The sequence below is a fragment of the Gossypium arboreum genome, chromosome 9 (assembly GCF_025698485.1).
Source record: "Gossypium arboreum isolate Shixiya-1 chromosome 9, ASM2569848v2, whole genome shotgun sequence".
Taxonomy (NCBI): domain Eukaryota; kingdom Viridiplantae; phylum Streptophyta; class Magnoliopsida; order Malvales; family Malvaceae; genus Gossypium; species Gossypium arboreum.
The window spans coordinates 17,183,688-17,201,063 of record NC_069078.1 but is presented as its reverse complement, the minus strand read 5'-3'; the positions used below and the strand labels follow the sequence as shown (position 1 = coordinate 17,201,063).

General features: G+C 35.6%; 1 non-coding gene across 1 annotated transcript; it reads right to left on the bottom strand.

Annotated features, from left to right (window-relative positions):
- Window positions 1–486: 486 nt before the first annotated feature.
- LOC128281088 (small nucleolar RNA R71) lies at window positions 487–593 on the bottom strand. Its single transcript, XR_008271303.1, has one exon. It is a non-coding gene; the product is annotated as a small nucleolar RNA R71 (small nucleolar RNA).
- Between the last annotated feature and the right edge of the window lie 16,783 nt (window positions 594–17,376).

Sequence of the window (17,376 nt, the reverse complement as noted above, 5' to 3'; positions counted from 1 at the left end):
TACACAGAGGAAGAGTAAGAGGACGATACTTCAACCACAACCGAGGAGATGGCTGAAAACCAGGAAAATCCACTACCTTCTGCGATTGCCGCTGATCCAGTAAATCAAAATCATGCTCCATGCACTATGTATGATTATGCTAAACCTACTTTAACAGGAACTGAGTCAAGTATAGTTAGGCCTGCTGTTGTTGCAAATAATTTTGAACTGAAACCTAACACAATTCAAATGATATAGTAATTTGTTTAGTTTGATGGTTTGCAGGATGAGGATCCAAACAATCACTTGGCAAATTTTTTAGAGTTTTGCGATACATTTAAAATCAATGGCATTTTTTATGATGCCATTCGCCTTCGGTTATTCCCTTTTTCATTAAGGAACAAAGCTAAACAGTGGTTGAACTCGTTACCACGAGGGTCAATCACTACGTGGGAACAAATGACCAAAAAATTTTTATTAAAATATTTTTCGCCGGCTAAAACAGCCAAATTACGTAATGATATCTCTTCTTTTGTGCAGATGGATTTAGAAACACTCTATGATGCATGGGAGAGATACAATGACCTTTTAAGAAGGTGCCCTCACCATGGGTTACCACTCTGGCTACAGGTTCAAACGTTTCACAACGGCCTAAATCCTTCGATTAGACAGATGATTGACGCAGCTGCTGGAGGAAGTATCAATAGTAAGACACCTGAGGAGGCTTATGAATTTATAGAAGAGATGTCACTGAATAATTATTAGTGGCAAGTCATGAGGACAAAGCTGACGAAAGCAGCTGGTGTTTTTAACATTCACCCAATAATGCAATGCAATGCAAGTGGAAGAGAATTGCTCAATTCAGAATACCAACCCTATGGCCACAACATGGAAAACGAGCAATTAAATTATATGGGTAATAATTCTCGACCTCAAAATAATCCTTATAGTAACACTTACAATGCAGGATGGAGGAACCACCCAAATTTCTCATGGGGAGGCCAAGGGAATCAGAGACCACCACCACCTCCAAGTTTCCAACAACAACCTTACTAGCAAGAGAAAAAGCCGAACCTTGAGGAGATGCTAAAAAAATTCATCTCAGTGTCAGAAACTCATTTACAGAATACCGAGATAGCACTTAAAATCAACAAGCGTCGATCCAAGGGCTCGAAACTCAGATAGGCCAGCTTGCTAAATTGATATCTGAACGACCACAAGGTAGCCTGCCGAGTAACACTGAATCTAACCTAATGGAGCAACTCAATGCGATTTCCATTCAAGATGAGGAAGGGTTAGTTACATCTGAACCAGAATCGAGGCAAGAAATTGTGGTAAGTAAAGGTAAAGGTAAGGTAGACCACAGCAAGCAGAAACCGGTAAGTAAAGAGTACAAACCACGAGTGCCATACCCAAATGCGACAAGGAAGGACCACACAGATGAACAATTTGGTAAATTACTTAAACTATTAAAGAAATTACACATTAACTTACCATTTATTGAAGCCCTTTCACAGATGCCAAATGCAATCAAATTTTTAAAGGAGCTTTTAGCATATAAGCAGAAGTTGGATGAAGCATTGCATGTGGAGCTAAATGCAGTTTGCTCAGCTATTCTACAGAATAAGCTGCCCAACCAATTAGAAGATCCAGGGAGTTTTACAATTCCTTATTTAATTGGTAGCTTAGATGTTTATAATGCTTTGGCTGATTTAGGGGCTAGCATGAATGTCATGCCTTACAAAATGTTTAAGCAACTAGGTCTTGGGAAACCCAAACGAACTAGGAAGAGTATTCAATTAGCCGATAAAACAATCAGATTTCCTAAGAGTATTATTGAAGATGTACTTGTTAAAATTGACAAATTTATATTCCAATTTGATTTTGTTGCTCTAGACATAGAGGAGGATAGTAACGTTCCTTTAATTTTAGGGAGGCTTTTTTTAGCAACTGCTAGAACAATAATTGATGTTGGCACAGGTGAACTCACACTTCGTGTGGGAGACGAAACAATCACCCTTCAAGCTTGTAATTCGAGTAACACATAGAAAATTTAAGGTGATTGTATAAATCATACTATTAAAACTGATCATGTGGTGAAATCTTCCTGCCAGGAATCACGTTCAAAGAACACACCTGAGCCATGTTCGAGTAACGACAAAGGACCTATCTATGAAGAACGAAGGCTACAAATCGAGGAACTAGATGAATGACGGACACATAAACCAAGGACACACGATAAACCAAAACCATGCCATGATGAGCTCAATATCTCACCAAATTAACTTAAGGTTGGAGACAAAGTACTACTAGATGCAACAGACTCTCATATTGTCACTTCTGAACCTAATGGAGCAATCCCTTTTATGGTACTTAACATTTTCCCATATGGTACAGTCGATGTAATTCATTCTAAATTCGGCACTTTTAAGGTAAATAGTACTCGTCTTAAACCTTATTTTGATAAAATTGATAGCAGGGATGAGGAATGTGAACTCCTCGCACCACCATGACCATGCAACAAAAAGGTAAGTCGAGCTTAGACTATAAATAAGCGCTTCTCGGGAGGCAACCGAGCACTAACGATGTTAACTTCTTTAAAATTTTAGTTTTTAACATCTAATCACTAACTGAATCATTGAAACACAAGTTTTCTAATCCACACGGCCAGGCACACAGGCGTGCCTTAGGCCATGCTCACACCACGGGAGGAGACACGGCTGTGCGATACGGCTGTATGAAAATAGGGAAAAATTTTTCCTTAACACGGGATGCGATAAGTTGCCACGGCCATGCGAAGTGATCGTGGGCGAGTTTGTCAAAGCAACAGGGGCGTGCGACACGCCCGTGTCTATAAATCGTGGTTGAAACTGAGAATTTAGTATGAGCATACGACATGCCCGTGCCCTTCAACCGTGCTCAAGACTGATAAAATAACACAGGTGTGGACATCCATACATGGGCGTGGGAGAAGTGAACGAAGCAGAATACGGCTTTGTGACACGGCCGTGTGCACCAACATGCCCAAAGAGCACGGGCGTGTGATGAATTTCAGACGCGCTCAAATTTGAAAATCATGATAAACACGGGCTGAAATAAGGGCACACAAGCGTGCCCCACGGCCGTGTGCCCCAAAATCTATATAAACCCCTCACTATTCATCACCTCTTCCCCAAAATCCCTAACCCTAGCCACTGCAACTTCGCACGCCCTACCTGTTACGCCCGTGCGCCGACCACAGCACCACCTTCGACGACCCAAAGCTCCTCCCTCTTACATTTGTTCATTTTTTCCTCTATTCTTTTCATTCTTTTACTTATTTCATGATAGTTTCTTTTATTTTGAGTAAATAATCATAGTTATAATGATAGAATACTTATGCTTTTTGTTAAGAAATTTGTCATGTTAGTCAATACATTTTGCTGCATTCATCCATTTTTCTTGTTTCCATAGATTTCATGCTTACCCACACCAGATGTAACGCCCCCACACCCGAGACCGTCGCCGGAGTCGAGTATGAGGTGTTACTAAGCTTAGTTTAACATTTTTAGAACTTTGAATTATTTGTTTCTACATTCATAGCTTTTAAGCTACTTGCGTCATAGTCACAAGAAAAATCATATCTCAAGTTACGAAACTCAAAATTAAGATCCATAAATTTTTCCTGAATCTAGACTCATAAAACTATCTACTAATTTTTTTCTATAATTTTTGGTTGGGCCAATTAGTACAGTTTATTAGTTAAAGTTACCCCTGTTTCAAGACTCGACTGGTCTGACCTCTGTTTACTACGAACCACATTTCTCTCTGTAAAAAATTAATATGACTATGAGGTTTGTTTATACTAAAACTAGACTCAATAAGGATTCTGAGGATATAAAATACACCACCTAATTATATCTTTACAATTTATGGTGAATTTCTAAAGTAGGAACAGGGGATTCAGAAACTGCTATGACTCTGTTTCACTAAAATTAAAATATCTTCTAACATATACTTCCTTTACTTGTTTCATTTGTTTCATGTGAAACTAGACATAATAAGCTTCAATTTGATATGTATTTCACCACCAAATTCAATTTCTATGATTTTAGTAAATTTTCAAGCTCGCGTTAGTGTTGCTGCAAGTATTCTGTTTATGCTAAATTTCATCCTTTTATGAGTTTTATGCACTAAGTATCTTAATAGTTTTCCTTAACATCAAACATAATCTAAACTAACCATTTTCATAATTTATCATTATCAAGCATTTCCTCAACCATTTCACAACCATACCATAAGATCATTTACACAAAATGGGTATATTGCTATACATGCCATACTTAAATTTACAAGCCATTTACCAAAAATCTTCGGATAGTGTGGTGAGCCTTCGACCTATCCCGACTCTCGAAGTGGCTTGTCCAAAACTACAATGAGTAAGAAGGAGGAGTAAGCATAAATGCTTAGTAAGTTCATATGCAAATAATAAGTAACATAACAAACAGTTATACCGGTCAACATTAGCATACATCACTAAAACACATATCACGTTTTTAATCATTCTTCATCATCTTATTACCTTATCGTGGTTGTATCAATACTCAACCCGAGGGTTAAATACATACCTGTCCAAAATATCCATTTCATATCACTTACCAATACGTCTCTTTACATCTCGAAATTTTCCTCCATTTGAGTAGAACTTTACCCGTTGAACACATCGAATATAATTCGGATACATGGATAACTTGCACATAAGTGCCATATATGCAATCAAGCAATCATGTAACCCGCCCATAAGTGAACTCGGACTCAACTCAACGAGCTCGGGCGTTCGCATCCATAAGTGAACTCGGACTCAACTCAACGAGTTCGGATGCCTAGTTACATCTCACGAACTCGGACTCAACTCAACGAGTTCGGACATTCGCATCCATAAGTGAACTCGGACTCAACTCAACGAGTTCGGATGCTCAACCATCCTAGTGACATGTCACTTGTATCCTAATCTATTCCTAAGGTTCAAACGGGCTTTTCCTCAAACACTTATCCTTGTCGCCTTCCGTAGAATGTCAAATCAATACTCTGTAACAATCATATTTAACAAGTAGTTCACATAATTTACATATTATTTGAAATTAACCACAAAGCATACATTTCATAATAAAATTCAGCATAACACATAATTAATATCAATAACTTAAAAATAACAATTATGCTACATTATTTACACATGAACTTACCTTGGTACCAAAATACAAAGATTTTGCAATTTAGTCCACAATCTTTTCTTTTCCTCGATTGAGGTCGATTCCACGTCTTTCTTGATCTAAAATAACACATTTAGCTTATTTAATACTCACATTATCAAATTAATCCTTAACTCAAATTTTGGCAAAATTACAATTTTACCCCTAAACTTTTGCATATTTACATTTTTGCCCCTAGGCTCGGGATTAAACTTTATTCCTTATTCTTATGTTTTACAACATGCTGATCACTTTTCTCTTCTATGGCAACATCAAATTCTCACTCTAACATGTACTTGTGACTATTAGGTATTTTTACCGATTAAGCCATTTTACTCGTTTTTGCTTAAAATCGAGTAGTACAAGTTGTCTAACATAATTTAAAACTTCATATTCTATCATAAAACATCAAAATACACAAATTTCACCTATGGGTATTTTTCCAAATATAAACCCTAGGTTAAATTATTGCTAACATAAGCTTTATCGAGTTACCGGGATCTCAAAAACGTAAAAATCATTAAAAACGGGGCTTGGAATCACTTACTATGGAGCTTGGAAGCTTGAAAAAACCCTAGCTATGGAGAACCCTTGAAATTTCGGCCTAATGAAGAAGATGGACAAAAATTGGCTTTTAATTTTGTTTTTAATTCATTTTAATAACTAAATGACCAAAATACCCTTACTACTAAACTTTCCAAAAATTCCTTCCATGTCCTAATTTTGTCCATGAACTTAAAATTGGTAAAATTGCTATTTAAGACCTCCTCATTAATATTCCAAAACAATTTCATACTAAAAACTTCTAGAATGCAAGTTTTGCAACTTATTCGATTTAGTCCCTACTTTCAATTTAAGCACTTTAGGCATAGAATTTCATCACGAAATTTTCACACAATCATGCAATCATATCATAAACATCAAAATCATTGTAAAATAATTATTTCTATGTCGGATTTGTGGTCACGAAACCACTATTCCGATTAAGCCCTAATTTAGGATATTACACCAGATTTCATACTTATCAAACCACATGCATTCATTCACTAGATATTTCCGTTAGCATTACTCTCATAGTCCTATTCATAGTAATGACTTAATATATCTGATTGGGTTATTTTTTTTTAGCATAGTCGTTCTTTAGTACATGACTTCTATGAAGTATCTCTATTAGTCTTACCATGCATATTTTTCCATGCTATTGTTGGAGAGTAAATTTTTTTTTGTCTTACTATTGCAGGTATACTATGTCAACCTCACATGGTAAGAAGACCGCCGTCCTCGCTTCAAAGAAAAGGAAAAAAGCAACGTCATCCTCAGATCCTACTGCTAAGATTCGTCACCCTTTCCTCCAATTTTCTTTGGGACCTCAGGAGGAACTATTTCAGATATTACGAGCCCGACCCCTATGTGTGGGCCACTGCATTGACTGGGCTGCACTTGAACAAATTCAAATTGCTAACACAGTCTGAGCCCTCTTGACGACTGACCTGTGGGGGCTCTTCTTTAAGATCATCGAGCCGACGTACTCGAGCTTACAATGGAACTCTACTCGACCTTCCATCTTCAAGTCATCATGACAAACTTTGACGATCCTAGAACGGCCCAGTTCCACCTTGGTGGTCTAGTGCACTAGTTAAGCGTACCGGAGTTCGGAATTGCACTAGGGCTATATACGAAGGAGTTCATGGACGACAACAAACTCGACACCCTTCATCGCCACATCACTACTCTCCTTCCAAATGCTAGAAGGACCTCGTCCCTGCCTCGGCCACCTATGATCCTAGTTGTTCTAAGGCATCAGCACTCGCCCCATCCCTGCGATACCTACACGCCATCTTAGCCCACACTCTAACAGGGCGGCGAGAGAGCATTGGCATCGTCAACACTCACGACGCCTACTTTTTATGGAGCATGGCGAACGGGCACGTTTTTGACCTTGCCTATTTCATTGCCCTCGCCATCCGCCATCAGACGGAGTGGCATAGGAGAGGAGTCATCTCCATTGGCCTCTATGTGACTCGACTGGCACGGTACTTCGGGCTCCTCAATACAGCAGCACAATCATCCTCCCTCACTCTCATTGGTCAGATGTCCCCACAAGGCATCTCGAGTATGCTACATATAAGGATGATTGAGAAACAACATGGAACCTACCCTCCTCAGTACCGCCTCATCTAGTCCACCGAGAAGGAGGAACTAGAGGATATAACTGATGATGTCCCTCCACGTCATGATGACCCACCGTCTCAGCCACCACCCATCCATTCTCTAGTTCATGCGGCGGCTTCATACTCTGGCATCTTTGAGCGCCTTACTCGATTTGAGCAGCAGTGTTTCAAGCGCTTTGATCACATTGATGCTATTCTTCATCAGATTTGTCAGTACCTTCACATCTCATCGCTACCACCACCTCGCGAACCATTTGGCGATGACGATGTTTAAAGACTTTTTATTTTTTATTTGTATTTCCATTTTTATCTTTATTTATCTTCCTTAAGTACTTTTTATTTTATTTTCCTTTAATATTATTTCAATTTTAGGTTTTATAATTTTTATTGAATAATTTATAGTTTCGGCTATTTCATTACGAGTAATTATGCTTCCTTATATTTCCTAAAGAGTTCTTGATTTTATCACAGTTATAAAGAGCTCCAAAGTTCATTATCACTTAGGAACTAAAAACTCCACTAGAAAAGGTTCTCCACGACTACCATGTCCTGCTCGACCATGACCATAGCTACTACCAGATATAATATTCTTTTGGCGCAAGACTTATGGACTAATGAACCTCTACCACCACCGGAGTATCCTCCTCCACTCTCATCATTGCCTTGGCTGATTATTCTCCATAACTCCAATTCAAGGAGTTCATTCATCATTCAAGAAGTTTCACTTCTTTCCCTATCTTATGATTATATATCTATATTTTTCAGTATATCTATCTTTGTACATTGAGGGCAATGTACATCTTAAGTGTGGGTGGGTCTTTTATATCATTATCAGAAAAATCCTTAAATTTTGTCTTCTTCTCAAATAATCTTCTCATATCATTATTAGAATGAATTTTGATTAATTTATGGCTATTATTGATATGTCTTGAATTAAAACATAGGTATTCATGCATTGATTGTTTAACTTTAAGGAATTAAAGAATCAAGCAGGATAAGTTGATTATTTAAAATTAAAAAATTTTAGGTTGTTTCCCCAAGTTTAGGTATTATCTCGAGTTAAAATTCACAAGGTTAACATCAAAAAGCCATAATTTCTGTGAGATCTTGAGCCTTTAGAGCATCTTTTATTTCTTTCATGCTCACTGTTATTATTGATAATGAGTGTGTTAATATTGATTTGTTATTCTAGAACTTGATTGATTATGCATGTCAAGAGACCACCCTTGAGTTAATATGTCAAGATGATAAAGGCACTTAGGTTTAACCCACTCACTCCATAAAAGCCTACCTTCATAATTAAACCTTAGTGAACCATTTTAAGCCTAACAAGCCATTAATTGATTTACCCTCAATCTTAACTCATAACCCATTACTGTTGAAATCCCCTAATTTGATCCCTATTTTTGTCGAGATTTGATTTGAATTAATTGCTTAGCTATGTTTTATTCTTCGTGGAACAATTAGCAAAGTTCTATGTTATTTGACTTGTTCTTAAAAACATACAATACTTATATACACATTAGTAGTAATTCGTATTAATTCCATATTCTGAGAAGAAGCTCACTTGTATTCAACTGATAATTAGTTATTTTTCTAGTTAGGTGATTTTTTTTCAATTCAATCTCGATTCTAACCTTTTTTTTCTGCTTGTGACCACACCCCCCTAACCAAAGCCATGTTACAACCCTTTAAAGACCTTTTAATTGACGTTTTATCTCAATTTATGGTGGTGGAGATTTGATTTTCATGCAAGCCTATGATAATAACTTTTCATATTGACTGTTGAGTGCTTTATTTGATGTCCTTAAACACCTCAAGTGATTTGAGAGAATCTTTAGTGAGAATGCTAAACTCTGTGATATTTTGATCAAAGGTGATTACTTAGATGAGCGGGGACACCTATATTTTCGTGATAAAATGCTCAACTTGGAATGTTTGAAACTTTGATGTACTTTTAGTTGAATTTTCAATGTATGATTACTTATGGATTATTTTGAGATATTATTGATAGGGATTATAAATTGAGAAAAATTTATTTTGATTGTGAGTTGAGGATTTTGCTTGAGGACAAGCAAACGTTTAAGTGTGGGGGTATTTGATAAATCATAATTTATACATATTATTATCCCATGCTTAACACATTTTTTGGATGAATTATCCTTAGATTTGGTGAATTCGATGCTCCTAATCCTTTAATTTCATATTTTATACTTAGGAGAGAATAGGAGGGCAAAAAAAGCGAGAAACGGGCCGAAAACGGAGAAAATATACCTACATGGGAAATCAACACGGCCTGGACTTCCACACACGGGTAAGCCACACGGCCGTGTCCATTTGGCAGGATCGAAGCACAACTTATACGGGTAGACTACACACCCGTGCCTATTTTAAAGCCTTGAACACGGTCTAGAGCAATCGTACACGGGCGTGTCAAACGAACTTGTCCCTGTCGAGCCCAAGTATAGTCTTATTCGGAAAAAGCCACTTTTGAGGGCTCTTAGGCATTCTAAAGCCTATTTAAACACCTGAGGAGGCACTTAGGAAGACACATGGAGTAAGTAGCAAGGAATTACTCGAAGAAAGTCGATTGATCCATCTCAAAAGTCAGATTATTCATAAAGACTGAAGATCTCCCTTCAATTTCCATTATGGAGTTTTTGGTTTTTCTTTATGTTTTGTATTCATTATTCTTCTGAGATGTTTTCTTTTATAATTATGAACTAAACCCCCTAAATACCTAAGGGGAATAAAACCTAAGACAGATCTTGTTATTATTATCTGAATTATATGATAAATATTTGACTTTTTCTTAATTATGTCTTCTTAATTTTTGTCTTAATATTCCAGGAATATTGATTCGAGTTAATGGGCTTATTCAGAGGAGCAAAAGACCCTGTCTAAGAGTAAATTTGTCATAATTAAGCAAAGTTGATTGCATGCCTAGGGATAGGGTGACAGGATTTTGCCGGATTAGGGTGAAACCTAATAAGGGGATCCATAGAACGAGTTAATACAACACTAGGACTTTAATTAGAAAGAGATTTCAATTAATCAACCTAGGGCTAGACGTTATTAGTCTCGAGAGAGATAATAATATAACTTAGGGATTTCTACGAATCAAGTCAAATAAATAAATCGTCTGATTCAGAGTCAACTAACAAGTGAAGTCTAGGTGGATTTTTCCTTGGGTATTGTCTTAATTAATCAAATTTTCTAAAAGTATTTTCCCCAACTTTCTTTCTCTACACCCTTAGTTTTTTAATTAGTTTTGATAAACAAATCCCTTAATTTTTAGGCTAGATAATAAAAAGAAAGTAATTACTAGTACTCTTGGTTCCTTTGGGTTCGACAATCTGGTCTTGCTAAAGCTATACTACTGTTCGATAAGTACACTTGCCTTCATCGTGATAATAGTTGGTTTCAAGAACGATCATTTATAAATTATTTAAAACTTATCGTAAATATCACGAATCATTAGTGCTTCCAAACTGTAAGCAAACATCAGTATTACCTCGTAAGTACCTTATAATCCACTGAATTACTTTCCAATGTTCTTTACCAGGATTCACCATGTATCTGCTAACTGCACAGATTGCATATGATAAATCTGGACGTGAACAAACCATAGCATACATGAGAGATCCCACTGCACTAGCGTATGAAACATGTGACATGTACTCAATCTCATCATCTGATTGTGGAGACAAAGCCGATGAAAGTCTGAAATAGGTTGCTAAAGGAGTACTAACAGGCTTAGCACTATGCATATTGAACTCGCAAAGAACTTTCTCAATGTACCCCTTCTGACATAGGTACAATTTACTTGTTTTTCTATCTCTGAGAATCTCCATACCAAGTATCTTCTTTGCTGGTTCCAAATCTTTCATCTCAAATTCTTCACTTAGTTGGGCTTTGACCTTTCTTATCTCTCCTTTATCTTTTGTTGCTATCAGTATGTCATCAACATAAAAGAGTAGATACACAAAAGAACCATCACTGTTTTTCTTAAAGTAAACACAACTGTCAAAGCTACTTCTTTTGAAATCATGAGAAGTTATAAAGGAATCAAACCTCTTGTACCATTATTTTGGTGACTGTTTCAAATCGTAAAAGGACTTTTTCAGCAAGCAAACATAGTCCTCTTTTTTTGATACTGTAAAAGCCTCTAGTTCTTGCATGTAAATATTCTCCTCAAGTTCTCCATGTAAAAATACAGTTTTTTCATGTAACTGCTCAAGCTCCAAATCATGCATAGCCACAATACCAAGCAAAGCTCAAATCGAACTATACTTCACAATTGGGGAGAACACATCTGTAAAGTCCACTCTTGGAATTTGACTGTAACCCTTTGCAACAAGCCTTGCTTTATATCTAGGTTCTTCAACTCCTAGAGTCCCTTCTTTCTTTTTAAACATACATTTATAATGAATAACCCTTTCACCTTTAGGAAGTTTCACAAGATCCCATGTTCTATTTTTGTGGAGTGATTCCATGTAATAGTCAACTTTCAATGATGTCGGGAATAGTGGTTCGAGATCACTAAATTCGACAAATAAGCTCGTAAATTAATTTATTTAATAATTATGAGCCAAATGTGATTTTTGAGAGATTTTTAAATTAGTAATTTGTGTTTTATAAAGATTTATTAAGTTAAGAAATTGAAGAAAATAGGTATCGAGATCTCGATTTTATAAATTGAGCCGTAAATATTTTTATAAATATTTATGGAGTATCCATAAGATAGAATTAAAATTTCGTCAGAAAATTTTAACGTTTGGGTGGTTAATTAAATAAAAAAAGACTAAATTAAAAAAGATGTAAAAGTTGTTAAAAGGATTAAATAGCTCAATTGTCAAATAAGGAAGGACCTAAAGTGAAAATAAGCCCATAGGAGATATTTTGGGAGGCAATAACTGAGAAAAATCAGGAAATGGGTGAATTATGGGCAACACTGGAAAATTGTCAAAATTAACTAAATAAAAATGGGACCAAATGGGAATATCTAGAATTCTCTTCAATTCTCTTCATTTTCATCAGCTGAAAAATAGCCATGGAAGAGGGTTCAAGCTGGTTTTCATACTCTAACTTCATGTAAGTTTAATTCTTGCTTTCTCCTTGAAATTTCTATGTTTTTGGACTTTTACAATTGGGTCCAACTTACTGTTTCATTAGTTTTTGATTTCATTGCTAATTTTTGAAGTTGTTATGGATGAATGCTGGGAGCATATGATGAATAAACATAGAATTGAAGCTTTAATTTTGATATATGATAATTTTATCAAGTAAAATTGATGGAAATTGATTTTAGGACCTAATTGTGAAAATGTTTAGAATTAAAGTCTAGTACTGAAATTATGATTTTCAAAAGTTGTAAAGTAGTTTAAAGTGATAGAATAAAGTGTTAATTGTGAAAAATCAGCTCAATTGAGAGGCTAATTGAGTAGGGACGAAATTGTTATTTATTAAAAGCTTAGGGAAAAATGGTAATAAATAGCTTGCACTAAAACAATATTGGACAGCAGCAGTAGACTAACTTTGAAAAATCACCATAAATTTTAGAAATCGAATTAGAAGATGAAAAAAATATGAAATTAAATCTTATTGAGTCTAGTTTCCCATAGATGAAATGGTGTAAGCAATAGATTTATAAATCATGAGATATAATGAATTTTGTGAGACAATGTTAGAATGAATTCGGGTTCCCCTGTTTTGACTTTGAAAAATCATAAAAAATTGAATAAAAATAATTAGGGGATTAAATTTATATGTCTAGAATCCTAAATGAGTCTATTTTCAAGAGAAATAAACAGGAACTTCATTCAAATCCTGTATGAAGAGATAATTAATTTTTAGTGAAGAAGGGTCAGAACTATTAGATAGCAGAACAGGGGTGACTTTAAAGAATAAACTGTACTTATTGGCTAAACCAAAAATTCTGAAAATTTTATGGTAAGAAGTGTGAGTCTAGTTTTAGGGAAAATTAGCAGATATTAATTTGGAGTTCTGCAGCTCCAGATATAAATAATTTAGTGACTATGACACGGGTGGATAGCTTGATTATTCACATAAGTAATTAGTGAAAATTATGGATTGGTTACTTACAAGTGTGTTAATTATACCAAGGATGTGGATGGAGAGGAGGGGGAAAAACATATGAATGACTTGTGTATAAATTGATTACATGCCCGATTATAAACAATAAACGTTGAATTAGTAATGATATAGTGTTTTATTTCATATGTTCATTTTTAAATTGTAAATATTGAAAAAGTATGAAAATTGAACTAAATGTTCAAATTGAGTGGAACGCAGGGTTGAGTACTTTCGTTTAGTGGCTAAAACAAATTGATGAAAAAGGTCATGGTTGGATCATGGCAACATGTGATATGTGATTTCCGTATGAGACCACAGCTGAGCTATAGCATCGGAGAGATGTGATTATGTGCTTCCGTATAAGACCATATCTGGGATATGGCATCAGTGTGATATATACTACTGTATAAGACCATATCTAGGATATGGCATCAGTGTGATATGGCATCCGTGTAAGACCATAGCTGCGCTATGGTATCGATATGTGATATGTGATTACGTGTAACACCATAGCTGGGCTATGGCATCGATATATGAATATGTGTAAGACCATAGCTGGGCTATGGCATCATTATGTGAAGATATGTAAGACCATAGTTGAACTATGTCATCGAGAAAATGAAGTACTCAATTCCGTAAGACATTCACTAATTTGACAAAGTTTGGTAAGTGTTATATGGAACTATGTGATATAAGAAAGTACGAGTTGATATGACATGAGTATAGAACTTGGTTGATGAATGAATTCATTTGTGATTATATAATTGTTCATTTTGAGTGTACTATCAATATGTATTGATATTTCAAATGATTTAATGAATAAAGTTCCGACATGGAATAAACTAAACACGAGACAAATAATTATGAAATTGAACTCAAAATTCATGAAAATGACGGTTATTGATATATGGAGACATGAAACATTGATATATGAATATGGAATATGTTTGATAAATGTGTTCATTCATAATTATGGTATTTTGTATCTCATGTGTACTATTTGAACAAAGATGGTATTTCAAATACTTTGGTTATTTAAGCTCAAATATGAAATGGTATGAAATCAAGATAAGTTGTTATGAAAATATATTTAAATTATAGAGATATGGCTGATATATATTAATTCATTAGTCAATGTTGGCTTATGAATGGTATAACTATAACTAGCCATTGGTATGGCTTGTATTTAGTAAGTTTGAGATTCAAATTATTATGATTTTATCATAATTGATATGGCTACGAAATGAACAAACAATGATAATTATAAGTCTTTGGTTGAATACCTTAAATTGATTCATAAATGTATTAAAATGTTGGTGAAAATAAATGATTAAATAGGTGAGAAATATCGCTTGGAAAATAACCTAAGTGTTAGCCACACGGGCTGAGACACGGTCGTGTGTCTCAACCGTGTGAGGGACACGGCTTGGAGACACGGGCATGTGATCCTGTTTCTTGGGAAATTTTCTTAAGTTTTCCCGAATCTTCTCAGAGCTCTCAGTTTAGTCTCAAATTAATCCCGATGTATGTTTTGGGCTTCGTAGACCCAATTAAGGGACGACATGCATGTGTTTGAAAAGTTTGAATTAAAAGAAATTTTATGGCCCGATTTTTTCATGTATGTGTATGTTTAGGTCTGAAAATGCCTTGTACCTTGTCCCGACATCGGATAAGGGTAAGGGGTGTTACATTCCATCTCCTCTTGCATAGCAAACATCCACTTTTCTAAGTCTTCACAACTAACCGCCTCAGAATAATTAGATGACTCTTGGTTTGTATCTATATCTTCAGCCACATTTAAAGCATAAGCAGCTAGATCAGCCTCGACATACTTCTTTGGAGGTTTAATTTCTCTTTTAGTTCTGTTTTTGGCGACAGAGTATTATGGTGAAGAAGCAACTCTATTTTGAATTTTTATACTGGCTTGAGGAGTCGACTCTGTTGTAGATTCTGGATTAATATGATGCTCCACCTGATTTTGATTTTCTTTATTGGAAGAGGCTTTAAGAGATAAGTTAGATAGCATAGCAGTTTCATCAAAAACAACATCTCTGCTAATCACAACTTTTGTATTTTCAGGACACCATAACTTATACCCTTTTACACCAGCTTTATAACCAAGAAAAACACATTTAATGGATCTCGGTTCCAATTTTCCATTATCAACATGAGCATACGCAGGACAGCCAAAGATCTTTAAATAAGAATAGTTAGCAGGATTACCAAACCATACCTCTTGTGAAGTCTTTTTCTTAATGGCAATAAATGGAGATCGGTTGATCAACAAACATACAATAGAATCTGCTTCGGCCCAAAATGACCTTGGTAAGTTGGCATTTGACAACATACATCGAACCTTCTCCATGATCGTTCTGTTCATTCATTCTACAACGCTATTTTTCTATGGAATATGACAAACTATCAAGTGTCTCATGATCTCTTCTAACTTACACAGTTTATTAAACTTATCAAAATAAAACTCTAAGCCATTATCTGTGCAGAGGTATTTTATTTGTTTTCTTGTCTGTTTTCAATCACAGTTTTCCAAGACTTAAATGCAGAAAACATATCGTTTTTCTACTTCAACAAGAACGCCCAAACTTTTCTAGAAAAATCATCAATAAAAGTTAAGCATATAATTAGCTTCACCTCTTGAAGGCACTCTGGATGGGCCCCATAGATCAGAATGAATATACTCCAACGTTGCTTCGTGTTATGGATTCCTCTGGTGAATCAAATTCTCTTTTTCTTCCTAAAAACGCAGTGCTCACAGAACTTTAGTTTGCAAATCCCTTGCCTATCAAGAAGTCCTCTTTTGCTAAATTTTTCCATGTCATTCTCACTCATATGCCCTAAGCGCATATGCCAAATTTTAGTAATATCATCATCTGACAAGGAAGAGGAAGCAACAGCTGCATACCAGTAATAGTAGAACCCTGCAAAACATATAACTTGGCAATCTTTCTCTGCCCTTTCATCACAATGAGGGAACTTTTAAAAATCTTCAAAACCCTATTTCAGCTGTGTACCTATACCTTTTTGAATCAAAAGTATTCAACAAAATTAATTTTCTCTTCAATTCTGGAACATGTCACACGTCACTAAGTGTTCTGACAACTCTGTCAAAAATCTTAACTTTAATCATTCCAAGACCTGCAATTTTACATGAAGCATTATTTCCCATCAAAACAACACCTTCAAACACTGTTTCATAAGTTGTAAACCAATCCCGATTGAGACTCATGTGGAATGTGCAGCCTGAATCAAGGATCCACTCCTCGCTCACTTTAGAATTGTTGATAGAAGCGACTAGAAGTTCACCATTGTTGTAGTCTTCTACAATATCAACTTTACCGGATTTTTCTAGTTGTTTTCCCTTTTGATTCGCAACCTCCCTTTTGATCTTATTCTGAAGCTTAATGTTTCCTTTTTTCTTGAAGAAGTTACAAGTTTTACCTCTGTTTGAAGACTTTGATCTAATTTTAGATTGACCGCAAGGATTTCGTTCTTGTGTCCTTCTACGATCATCATCAGCATTTCGATCTTGTCTCCCACGAACAATGAGACCCTCTCCCTGAGAGTCGAGTTTAACCACAAGATGCTTCATCTTATCATACAAGGTCAAAGAATCATAAACCTTATCAACTGTGAAAGGCTCGCGGCTATATAAAATCGTGTCTCTAAAGGTTGAATAAGACGGGGGCAACGAACAAAGTAGAATCCACCCTAGATCTTTTTTATCATACTGAACCTCCATGGCCTCTAAGTTTGAGAGAATTTCTTTAAACACTGTTAAGTGTTCGTGCACAAATGCATCTTTTTCCAAACAATGAGCATAAAGACGCTGTTTCATATGCAACTTGCTGGTCAGAGTTTTCGACATACTTATTTGTTCTAGC